This window comes from Juglans regia, chromosome 8 (assembly GCF_001411555.2).
Source record: "Juglans regia cultivar Chandler chromosome 8, Walnut 2.0, whole genome shotgun sequence".
NCBI lineage: Eukaryota > Viridiplantae > Streptophyta > Magnoliopsida > Fagales > Juglandaceae > Juglans > Juglans regia.
Window position 1 is genome coordinate 27,551,744 of NC_049908.1, and position 12,948 is coordinate 27,564,691.

Consider the following 12,948-nt stretch of genomic DNA (forward strand, 5'->3'; position numbering starts at 1 on the left):
CAAACTTTTTAACTAAAACACAAACTCTTGAATCTCAAGGTTTTGATTCTATTTAAAAATATTTCCAGGAACTCCAAAAACTTAAAAACTTTCTTCTAACATGTTCATAACACACTCCTAAGAACTAACATGCTTTGGATCAACACATAAAAGTCAACACAAATCACAAAACCTCACTTGAAGTACTCGACACCAACACTTAGACAAAAACATAATTTTCTCTCAACTTTGATTTGATCAAACACTTGGTCCGAAACATATCTTGATAAAAACTTCAAACCATCAACATAATATGGATCTATCCAAAAACCTCATATTTTTTTATTTAACAGAGTATCCTTATACATAAAAAATCATATCTTTACAAATAAACATCTCAAATCTTCAAACCAACATCCTAACAAGTAGATCAAAGGTTTAGGAAGATCAAATAAAAATTCAAAGTCCTTGGAGTAAGAATAAACCATAAAAGATTCAAATTTTCTTAAAACAAAAACTGTTTTTCTACTTCTAGTTTCTAATTTTCTAGATCTGAGAAAATATTTTAACAAAATCTTTTCTCATGCAATGAGTCCTTAACAAAAATTCATACAAACATGTTAACAACACTTCATAAAGCTTTCAGGCCAAGATATGTCCAATAGTTTGGTCAAAAACTCCAAAATACAAAACACTATCCAGTTTATCGCCTAGAATGACCTTTCTGTAGTTAAAACAACTTTAGACCGAAACTAGGCCATGAAATCAAACAAAAAATGTACCAAGGAAATTAGACTCAAAGAGTAACAACTTTCATGAAGACATCATGAGAAAACACTTACAATGGTTTCAAAAACTCAAGCAAATAGGCTCAGAAAACTGCCCAGAAGAGCTTCTAAGTTTCTCTCCAGAAAACGTGTGGGAAAAGAGATAAAATGAGAAAGGGAATGGTCTGCACTCTTCTTACACAAACTGAAGGGTGAAGTGAGGTCTTGAGTACCATTTGAATGATGGAATTCTTGGCCAAAACAAGGGGGAAATGGCCCATGGTATGGGCGGCCTTGAGGTGCCATGTAGGTGGTTGTCGGGAGGTGGCCTTTGTTTTCTCAACAAGGACTATTTGAAAGCTGTCTTTGAGCAATGAGTGGTCAGCCTTGGGTGGGTGGAAACTTCCTCAACAAACTTTGCCAAGGCGGCTAAAATTCGTGGGCTTAATAGACCTTAACTGAATGGGCTTTATTTTGGGGTTTAAAGTGGGTTTCGTTAGGGCTTGAGATACTATCAAGCCCAAATCAGATTTTTCATAGCCCAATCAAATTTCCAAGGTTTAAAGGGTGAAATACTAATGTCATAACATGAATTTGAGGGATTAATAGCATATGAAATTGATTTAATCAAGTGATTAAAAACAATGCTAAAAATCGGATCTATTAGGGTTTTGAAATCAAGTTTGGGATTTGGGGTAACCATTTAGGATTTCTGTTTCCTCCAAGCTTTTTGGGGTTTCAATTGAATTCTAATTATTTAGGATTTCACTAGGGTGAAACCTTCTTTGGTTTGACACAATATGGATGATTGAATGAAATAGTATTTTGTTTAGGTGACATGATCTCACACTTTGATTTCATTCACATTTCCATCTCATGGTTCCTCTTAGTGCCAAGTGTCCAATACTATTCACCAAGTGTGCCTAATATATTGCCAAGTGTCCAAACAAAACTTTTCTAACCTAATTTGGATATTCTACATTGTGCTTTTGAAAACACTGCACTTAGTGTTACTATCAAGGTTACTATTCACTTCAAAAAAGTGAAAAATGAACATTACACTGAAAGATCCTAAATAAACCTACTAACCTAATAGAGCAATTCTTTTATAAAAAATCATATCCGAAATGCCTCGAAATAATCAAAATGCATTTTTGAACTGACGTTTTGTCCGAAAACTAAAAATGAGTTTATTGTGCCATAAAATCTTAAATATTTCTTTAAGTCTAATGGCACAAGTTGTATCCCCTTTTTGACTCTTCTAACTATCTTAAATAAATAAAAACGTATTTTTGATCTCATAGTGAGTGATAACACTGATTATGCCAATAGACCAAAACCAACGCGATTGCTCGATTTGTGAAAACTTACGGAGCTTTTACTAGGTTCCTAGACCCTATAAAAATTTCACCATTGAATTTCTAGCAGGCTGTTACGGACTTCCCTTCATAGGCTTGGTCTTGGCTAGAGAGAGAAATAGATTAACCGAGAACTTGGAGAGAAAACACATGTGAGAGGGAAGAGGAAAGAAAACGTGAGGGATGATGTGAGAGAAATGAGGCAATCGAATATTGGTGTAGTGAACGTGGGATACGCACAGTGCTGAACTGGGTATCTCGATTTCAAATGCTGCACATACAAAGGCTTATGATTTTTCCAAATAACACAAAATGGAAGATATTTAAGAGAGATTTGGGAGAGAGTGCCAACGAGTTCGAGTTGGAATCGGTTAATACATGTAATGGCAGTAATCTAGTAGTCCATTCAATGTAGAATTGACAGTGACTGAGACTACATAGGAGACTTCAATCAGTACTGATTTTAAATTGAAATAATTTTCTAATGACTGATCTTTAAATTCTAAAATGAGTCAAACTTGTTCAATAAATAATAAATGAGATTTAACCTAGTTATTGAGCCTAATTAAAACTCCTAATCAATCTCAATGACTTATCGCTCATGAGCGTATTCAATATGGCCCATTAAATATAATTTAGGGCCAATAAAAATCATCAATATTTCGACCTTAGAATCATTGGGCTAGTTTGTTACATGCTACTTGCTCAGTAAGTAGCAATTTAATGGGAGTGTGGGAGTTGTCAGTTTTCTTGACTATAAGAGAGTGAATAAGTTTCCAATAAAAATATAATGTAAGTAATACAATTTTATCTCAAACAATATATTCAGCCAAATATCATATTCAACGGCACATGATAATAGGGAAATTACCATTATACCACAAAGATATCATGCCACGAGGAGCATCAATATACCACAAAGATATCATGCCACGAAGACATCACACCATGAGGGGCATCAAACATGTCACAAAGACATTCATATCATGGGCTCAAGAATAAATAGCATACTCACATTTTCAAAATTTAATAAGCCACATAACATTCATCAAACATTCCAACTATTACAAAATTTGTGCAATTCCCACAAGCAGTGCCAAAATAGCAAAAAATTGTGCACAAATCCAAAGTGTACACAAGTTTGAAATATGATACCAAAGTGCATAATTTCAAACAAAACCAACCAGTTCTTTTAGCAAAAAAAAAAAAAAAAACCCCATTAAAGAGCCACTTACCTCAATTTTAGTTAAAATAATCAGATGATATTCCTTCGCTAATGGTCAATCGAAGCTATTTTAAGGCCATTACAATCTATCAACTTCTACACTAAAATAAGGTCTAAACTCAATCATATAACCGGACATAAACATGGATTAATTCTAGCTAATACCCAAAATTCAGATCTGTTAATTTACCCTAAAGTAAGTCTAGTTGAAACCTAGACAAATTTGAAAACATCTAGGCATGTTAAAAAAATTGATCAAAGATTCAATCTTCCAAGATTTTACCATCCCCAAACTGTACACACCCGCCACTAACACTTGAGCATTAAATTCATCTTCAACACACTCCAATAACATAATTATTTAAGTATATGTTCTCAACAATTCAAATCTTAACAAGTCTCATATTCGAAACTCATTAAATATACTACTAATGAGGAAGAAGAATTTACCTAATATTATCATTGGTGGTGATAAATGGCATGGAGTAGTGGCTGTGGGTGGAGATTAGTACATTACAAGGATAAGAATTGAGAGGAAAATATAGAAATAGAGACATAAATAGATTATCAAACACACACACAGAGAGAACCAGAGAGGTGGGGGTTGTGAGAGAATCAGATATAGGGGGTGTGAGAGAATAAGGGAAGGGGGGGTTTAAGTAACGGGAATTTTGGGGGTGGGGAAAGGGAAAGGGAAAGTGGGGGAAAAAAAGAATGGGGAAAGGGGTGGGTTGGGTTGGGTTATTACATTGTGTCTGTTCACACTGCGTTCCCATTGAATTTCATTTCTTTCTCTCTTTCTTTTTTCTCGTCCCCTTTTTTGTGTTGGCCATTGAACAGAAAAGTCTTGGTTAAAAACCTTGTGTTCTGTGGTAGAGATTGGAACTCATATTTTAAAATAACACCACATGCATCTATGTAGGGATACATTTGACACAACAACAATAACGAGAGATCTATTTTTCTAATAATGAAAGATCATGAGTTTTAGGTAGTGATTTTCCCACTTAAGCACTAATTTAGTATATTTAGCATGTGCCATAGGGTTTTGTTCTTGGTAAACATAGAAAACAAAGAGAGCAATGGTGTTAAAGTCGGTAACACATTTCCCTCTCTCTTCCCATAAACTATCAATTCACAATCATCTCGAAAAATCTACTATCATTGCATAGAAAAATCTAACGCGATAAAATTTTTCTAGATTTATCTTGAAGACTAGTAAGGATGGAACTTGCCTTGTACGTGTGTGTTACCCACTTTTGAAAGAGAAGTGCTACAACCACAAAGAAATCATACAAAAGTAAATCCACAAACTAACAGGTCTTCTTATGATACATTAGATCTACTTTATAATAAAAGTAACTTTACAATCTAACGTAGTACATTAAGTCACGTCATTTTGTGGGTTTATTTTTGTGAGATCTCTTTATGGCTAACATATTTCTCTTCTCAAAAAAGGATCAGTTAATTTATAAAGAGAATTTGGTTGGAGATCTATCTAAGAGTATTAACATTGACTTAGCCATATGCTTGCACCATCTAAAATCGGTATGCATTGGAATGGTCAAGTATAAGTCATCTAGTTATGAGCTACAATAGTTGCCTATATATAAGTAAGCAATAACTTAGCCATCTAAATTTTTTAGGAACGAATTACAAAATCATTTGAAGAGCTTCTTTAAAATCTAAAACTACTCAGGGCTAGCAAACTTAAAGGTATGAACTATAGATTACTTTTGTTACAAATTGTTCCTACTACAAACTCTTTGTACCTCCAAAAAACCCTACTTGCAACCCCGTCAAACAACCGATTTGCCTCCTACCGCATAATGTCTCTAGAGTTAAATCTCTAGTCTTTTTTATATGGACCAACTTGATGTAAGAACTTATTTTGCTTCAAACTGAAACTTCAGTGACCAGGAATTTCTATGGTTTGGTATAATGAAAATTATTTTAAGGCAATTTTGTGATTGTAGGCATGTCTGTGATTTGGTATAGTGAAAATAATCAATGAGAGATTATCTTGAGGATTCAATATGTGGCCATAATTTTTCTCTCAATGAAGATAATATTGGAGTTGTTAGGGCCTCTCTTTGCCCTTGAAGTCATGCGTAATAACCTATATATAGGTAGGACTTCTTTAGGTCATTAGAGACTTCAAATCCAAGTGAAATCGTGTTCCATGTTATTTTTGCTCGAGCCAATGTCGAAACCAACGTCAAGCGACCCTCTGTCCAATATTTAACTTGAGCAAATGTCAAGCAAATTCTTTGTCTAGTTTTCCATTTGCGCCAATGCTGAGCTATTTTAACTTGGTAAACATTAGAATTTGAATATTTTCATAAAACATGAATTCATATAGAATTGAGTCTTCTTTCCAATGTTAGCATAAGAAATTATGGCTACTTTATTTTGACTAGTTTGGTCTCACAAATCTTGCAAATTTGTAATCATTGAGCTTGGTTCAATGAATAGTTAACCCCTTGATAGTGACTTTAAGTTATTGCTAGGTCAATTTGAGAGTTTGGTCAAAACAGAGTAAATACAATATTCTCTTCAGTTTAGGTTGGAGAAACCACTTAGAGGACTTTTATCCAATAAACTTGTGTCATATAGGAGTGTTGTGTAGGCACCCACACTCGGCCCACTTGGCACCCTTGCTCAACCCTTACATCAAGCAAACGAGCAAGCAGTTTTTTTTAATAAAATTTAGTATGTGGCCAGGGCCCGGGTGTGGATCACCACCCACCTACCTGCATATATGTATTATATAATTTTTTATTTCATTTATATATATATATATATATCAAAAACTAATTTTATCATGCTTGCTTGATCTTGGCCATACAACTAACATTTTTGAGACTTCGCTTTACTGATCATCATGATTTTTTATCCAAAAAGCTATATATATGAGTTTGAGTCTTGGTAATTACAATTTACAAGAAAATTCTAGTTATATTTAAGATAATTAGATTACTATTTTTCATTAAATAACAGTTAAATTTAGAATGAAGATAAAGGGTACAAGTGACCAAGATGATTAATGCAAATTGTCTGTATAACAAACTCATGTTGCCCATAGAGTAAAAATATATACTACTCCAAAAAAAAAAAAAAAGCACCAAAAACACGCATCCAAGCAAAAGAAGAAAAAAAGGGTAAATACTAGTATAAAAAAAAATACTGTTCATGAGCCATGGGAAGACTCAAAACCCAACCAAAAACCATGCACTCAGAATTCCCCCCTACACACATATATATTATATATAAATATATAAATATATATATATATATATATATATATATATCCAAGTGAAGATCAAGGACAACAATATTATAAATACGAGCATCAAATAAAAAAACTCCGTTCATGAGCATTGTAAACAAGTTGTGATAGGCTTACAACCTATTTACAACTTATATATAAAATTTTAAATATAATAATATATAATTTACAATTTATATACAATTAATTTATATACAAAAATATTCATAAGATTATATATAAATCCAGAGCAGTATATTGATCACTTAAAATTTATATATATTTTTTTTATATAAATTTAGAAAAAGTCTAAAGCTAGGCACGAGTCGGGCTTGTCTGCGAACAACATCCGACGTGGAGAGAAACGCACCGTTTTATTTACTTCAAAACAGTGCATTTCGAGACTTCTGAAATTTAATGTTCTGGTTCTTCCTGCTCGACGTCTCTCCACGAACCCAAACCCTAACGTTTCTCTACCCCTGCTCGACTTCATCCCTCTTCTTCTTCTTGTTCAGTTTCTCTCCTCCCAGGCATTCTTTCTATGCGAATTGATCCGTGGTTCCCAACCCTGATTTCTCTCTCTGTACGAATCGATCTGTGGTTTCTCTCCTCCCAGGAATTCAATGTTATTCTACGTTTGTGATTTTCAGAAATTTTTGGTCATTGATTGTTTTCTATGGGGCCTATTAGTGATGTATTAAAGTTAGCATATAAAAACTATTACGTCCACAACACCTACTCTTTGACTCATATTACAACCAATCCAAAGAAATGAAGAAACCCCATTCATTAGTGGAAGAAAGTGCATAAATTTTTCTTTTAAATGCATTATTATTCACAAGATCATTAAAATTTTATGGGTAGTTGATTAGTTTTTGAAGGATTTTTTGTACCTGTAATTAGAACCAATCCAAAGAAGTGGAAGAAAGTGCAGAAATTTTTCTTTTTCATGCATTATTATTCACAAGAGAATGACTTGTGATCACTAAAATTTTCTGGATAGTTGATTAGTTTTTGAAGGATTTTTTGCACCTGCAATTAGACTGCAACTCTTGAATAATAGAAGTTGCGTTCATTAGAAAAGCTGTAATTTTAATGTTCAGCAAATCATGATTGCATCAAGATAGGATATGATTGATTGTTTTCATTCTCCAGTATCTAACTATGTGATTGTGTTTCAAAGAAAAATGTAAAACTTATTAAAATAATTAAATTACATTATGATGGTTATGGTGAATATGCCTCCTAGCCTGCACACATCTGAAATCTAGATCTCTACACGTGTGCATTTTATATCAAAGAGTATTTTCTTATTCTAAAACTTGAAGTTCTTGAAAATTGAAAATAGGGATTGCAGGATGAGATTTTCCCAATGGCATTAGAGACTTTGAGTTCATTTTCTTGACATAGTTAGAAACTAGAAATTTATATTATCACTTTCTACGCAAGATCACTCCCTTTGATGAGTGATCAGAGCAGGATACGCTTCCTGAGATGTCATGATTTGGTGGGTATAGAGAAACAGCTTCAGTAGACTCCACTATAGACATAAGGTCACACAAAGTTTGAATATGATTAATTGTCTTAATCAATTGACGGCACTACTCAATCTAAATAAAAACAAAGTTTTATTAGAATGGAGTACACACTACAGAAGGATCCATTCAAAGCAATTTACATTAAAAAGAATGTGTTTTATCTAAGGAAGAGAGTTGGTGTAGGTATAATCCTCATTCTCAAAAACACTCTCTTTTGGCCCCTCATTTCCTTCTTTGCACTCGACAACTTCCGTGTTGCACCCAACTCTTCCCTACATCATATCCATTATATATCAAAGTGTTGTTAAGCATTGTCATTTTGAAATTCTAGTTATATGTTGTTATATTTCTTGCTTGCCATGTTTGTTGAGCATCTTACCAGCAGAAATAATCACATCAATGTAATGGATTGTAGGTTCTGTGCTTCCTCAAGAAATTTAAGAGAGGCTAAGTCATACAGAGTAAAAGTATTTTAAGAGCCATTCTGCAGCTTGATTTAGAATGTCATCATCAGTTGCATCAGCATTGCTTGATAACGACCCAATGTGTAAATGTGGGACACAAGTTGTACTTAGAATCTCAAATACTCCAAGAAATTCGGGGTGAGCATTCTTTGGGTGTCCACTGTACAACATAGAGGTAGACGCAATTAACAGTACTTGATTGTTTCTGTTTACATATTAATGTTTTATTCAAAATTTTTACAGCAAACATACTTGATTATTTATGTATAATTAGGGGTTACCACACTACAAATATTTCAAGTGGACAGATAGTGGTGAATACAAAGCGAAAGTCCTTGTAAAGAGAGAAGCAGAAATATTAAAGAAAGAGGAAGAACTTCAAAAGAGAGAAGAAGATATTCGAAAAAGGGAGTTCGCACTCCACAACGATCAAGCCATGCTTTGCAATCAAAAAGCCGACATGCGGCATGCACGCACACTATTGCGTGTGTATTGACTAATATCCATAGTTAGTTACTTGTATTTGATACGCTCAAAGTGATGACGACTTAGTATTTGTATTTTATATAAATTTAGCGTTTGTTAGTCGAGATTTTAAAATTATGTATTTTAGACATTATTGTGAATTGTATTTGATTTTCAATCCTGATACTTTATTGTGCTTTAATGTGTCATTGGTTATTAAAAAAATATGTATCTGTGTGAAAATAACTTACCAGCCTGATCATTTTGTCAAAATAGTTGACAGGACTAAATTACAGGTTTATTGATTTACTTTTTTTCACCTAGATAGATGGAGCAATATTAAACACAACATCACATAAACTCAAAAAAGTAATACCAATCACATTCAAAACCACAAATAAATTGAGGAAATGGATAGAAAGTCAAATTTACATAAACTTAGTACTTGGATACAAAATGTGCAAAATGTAGGCTCAAATACTAAGATACAAAATGTGAGTTTGGATACAACACGTACATTTTCACCACTAATACATAACAGACACTAACATACCACCCCCAACACGCAAATTCCTAAATCACCCCAACACACAAATGTCAACAAACCACCTCTAACACAAATTCCAACAAATCACGACCATCAACACACAACATAATTTAATAATGAATTCCAGCAAGTCTTGCTACAAGAAGCTACTTCGTTGTGTTCCATCTACCGTCTCCGGCTGCGTTCCATCCATCCCTAGTTGTATCTGTGAATATAATAGAAGACAAAGTAAGACCCACCATAAAAAACATACAAATACAATAAAATGAATGAAAGTGAGAATTGTACACTTTCTTGTGTTCACATCACTTCTTATGTTCACATCATTTCTTGTTGTGCACTTTTTTAACCACCATTACGTGAGTTTGTACAGTTTCTTGCGTCCTCATTTTCTATGGGCTGAGTTGGTTTCCACTGCTTTCCAATAGTTTGGTGTCTAAGGTACACCTCTAACAACATAAAAAATAATTAGAATTCACAAGTAATTAAAAATATAGTATATTATCAAATACTTAAAAATGAACATCACGTAATGATGAGAATAACTATTCTCTCACCAGTCTGCTTTTTCCTTTATCGTTTTTATTTTTCGTAGCCTTTGTTTTAATTTTCTTCAAGTCTTCCTCCATCGTTGACATTCTCCTCTTACACGGGGGTCTTCCCTTGCTTCTGACAATATGGGGACTTAGCACCCTTTTAGAACTTCCTTCCGTGTCTGCATTCACAATATTTACTTCAACATTAGAATATATGCTATAGGGCTTCGATGTGCGGTATACCTCATTCATCGCATACAATTTCGATATTATATCCTCAGTATGTCCATCGCAAGAAACTGCATTTGTTATTACTTCATCAAAAATTTTCAATATACGTATATACCTAATAGTTTCGAGTCTCTAATCAGTTACGTCATATCTGCTTGGGATAATAGTATACTTACGTTTTATGTCCTTTCTCCATCGGTTCAATATGTATTTTTCTGGCAACTCACTGACTTTCCTAGCTGAGAAGATGACAAAAATGTCTACATATTATCCCTCGCATATCAAACAACCCACAAACATATTTCGCCTCACACTCGGCCTCGTTAAAGTAAACAGTATAAGTAACCTCTAATAAAATCTTTAGCCCAAACTTTATTATCGACTGAGTAAGTTGCGATTACTCTATCCATTTTCTTGAAACAACAATGACAATATATCATTCTCATTATTTCTGGTCGAACCTCCATAAATTTTACATTTGTGTATACCTCTTGAAACTTCTTCTTAAGAGCCAAGTGTGATATGCATGGAATGTTGAAGTTAAATGAATGGAAGTCAGCTTGATTTTCGTTCTCAATTTTTTTCTTCAATGCATTGTTGAACTGATCAACAAACTCTTTAACATTTGTCTTAGCATACACATAATCGTTGAAGAAAGCGTCCATGCTCTCACTTCATTGAGTTGTACTCATTCCAGCCCAAAACGAGTTCTTTAAATATACCAGCACCCAAAACTCTCTCTTTGAATATAAGATTTGCAACAATACATTTTCATGCAGGTTGAACGTATCCTTGAAGCTATTCCAAGAATTCCCAAACTCTTCAATTGTAAAGGAGTCATAGACACAAGATAGCAACTTCATTTTCAGGCCACATTTGTATTGAGTATGAGAACTAAGCTTCTCAGGGACTTTTCGCAATATGTGCCACACAAAATATCTATGCCGCATGTTGGGAAAGACAATGGCGATCACATTTTTCATTGCGCAATCTTGATCTGTAATAATAGTATTCAGTGATTTTCCATCCATACAATCAAGCCAAGTTTTAAATAACTATACAAATAATTATGTATCCTCACTTGAAATAAGGTCTGTACCCAAAATGATTGATTGTCCATGGTGGTTTACACCCACGAAAGGTGCAAATGGCATTCCATACCTATTTGTTAGGTATATGGTATCGAATATTAGCACATCTCCAAAGTAGTTGTAGCCTCTACTACGGGCGTTCACCTATAACATATTTTTCATCTTATCATCATCATCCAATTCCATGAGACTGAAAAAATCATCATTCTTGTATTGCATCATTCTAAAGTACTCAAACAGTGCTTAAGCACCACCTTTACCAAGGCGTAGGTGTCGTGCATTATTAATAGAGTTACGACAATCTTTTTCTCCAAATGATATGTTCTCAAAGCCACCCGCCTCAATCACAAGAGCATGAAAATTCTTATTCATATGTATGCCAACCTAATCATTTGCATCCAACATCCTCCTAACAGACTCATTAATTTCTCTGTTGCATCTGAAAAATCTGGATTTTCTTAGACTGAGCACATGATTGTGTGTTAAATACAGATGTGCACACAGTTTCTCATCCTTTAACATCACATTTATCATTGCCTTGCAATTTGTCTTGCTTGTTGGTCGTGGCTTGGAGATGTTTGATGCCCTATTTTGTACCTTGCCACCACGAGCACATCCCACAGTGACATATTTCACAGTCCCATCTTTCTCCCTTTTACTCCTTTGTGTCATAACTCCAAAACCACATCATTTTTCATAATGTTTATAGTAAGTCATCAATTCATTCTCCGACTCAAAGCGCATCACTGACTTTGGCTCCTCAATGATATCACCCTCATTCGTAGGCTCCATATGAAGTGACCCAGAACTGCAAGCCTCTTTGGTATCAACCGTATTACCCAAAGAGCCAGTAGACTGCACTTCAACTTCTATCGAATCTAATGTGGTCTCATGAATTTCTTCAATGGAGTTACTTTACTGCACTTTAATTTCCTGCAAATTAGGGGGAAAGAAGTATTATATGACAATATATGTTGTGGATAATGTGAAAGATAGCATGTGGAAAATCCAACACATCATCTCACTGCTACATGGATATGGGTTGGTAGATGTTGGAGAAACAAATGCTGGTAAAGTCGAACATGAGCTAGTAGCGACACTAGCGATTGTTTGTACACTAGAACTGACAGCTACACTAGAGCTGACACTGATTGCAGAATAAGACATGGGAGCAGAAGTAAACATTGCAGCGGAAGTACCCATTGCAGCAAAAGTAGAGTTCCATGAGTGTTGCTGCAATTTTCAAAAAAAAGTTATAAACATAAATAATTGGACCAAATATTCAAGTTCAACACTAACTATAATAAATACTTCAAGAAATCATCACTTGGTTGCTCCATGGATATGTGTAGACAGTTGGAGGAGGTCCCATCATCTATATGATGGAAATTATACAAGGCAGCAGAACTACTCAAAGCAGCAGTACTTGACGCAGCAGAGGAACTACGCAAGGCAACAGTACTTGAGGCAGCAGCAGAA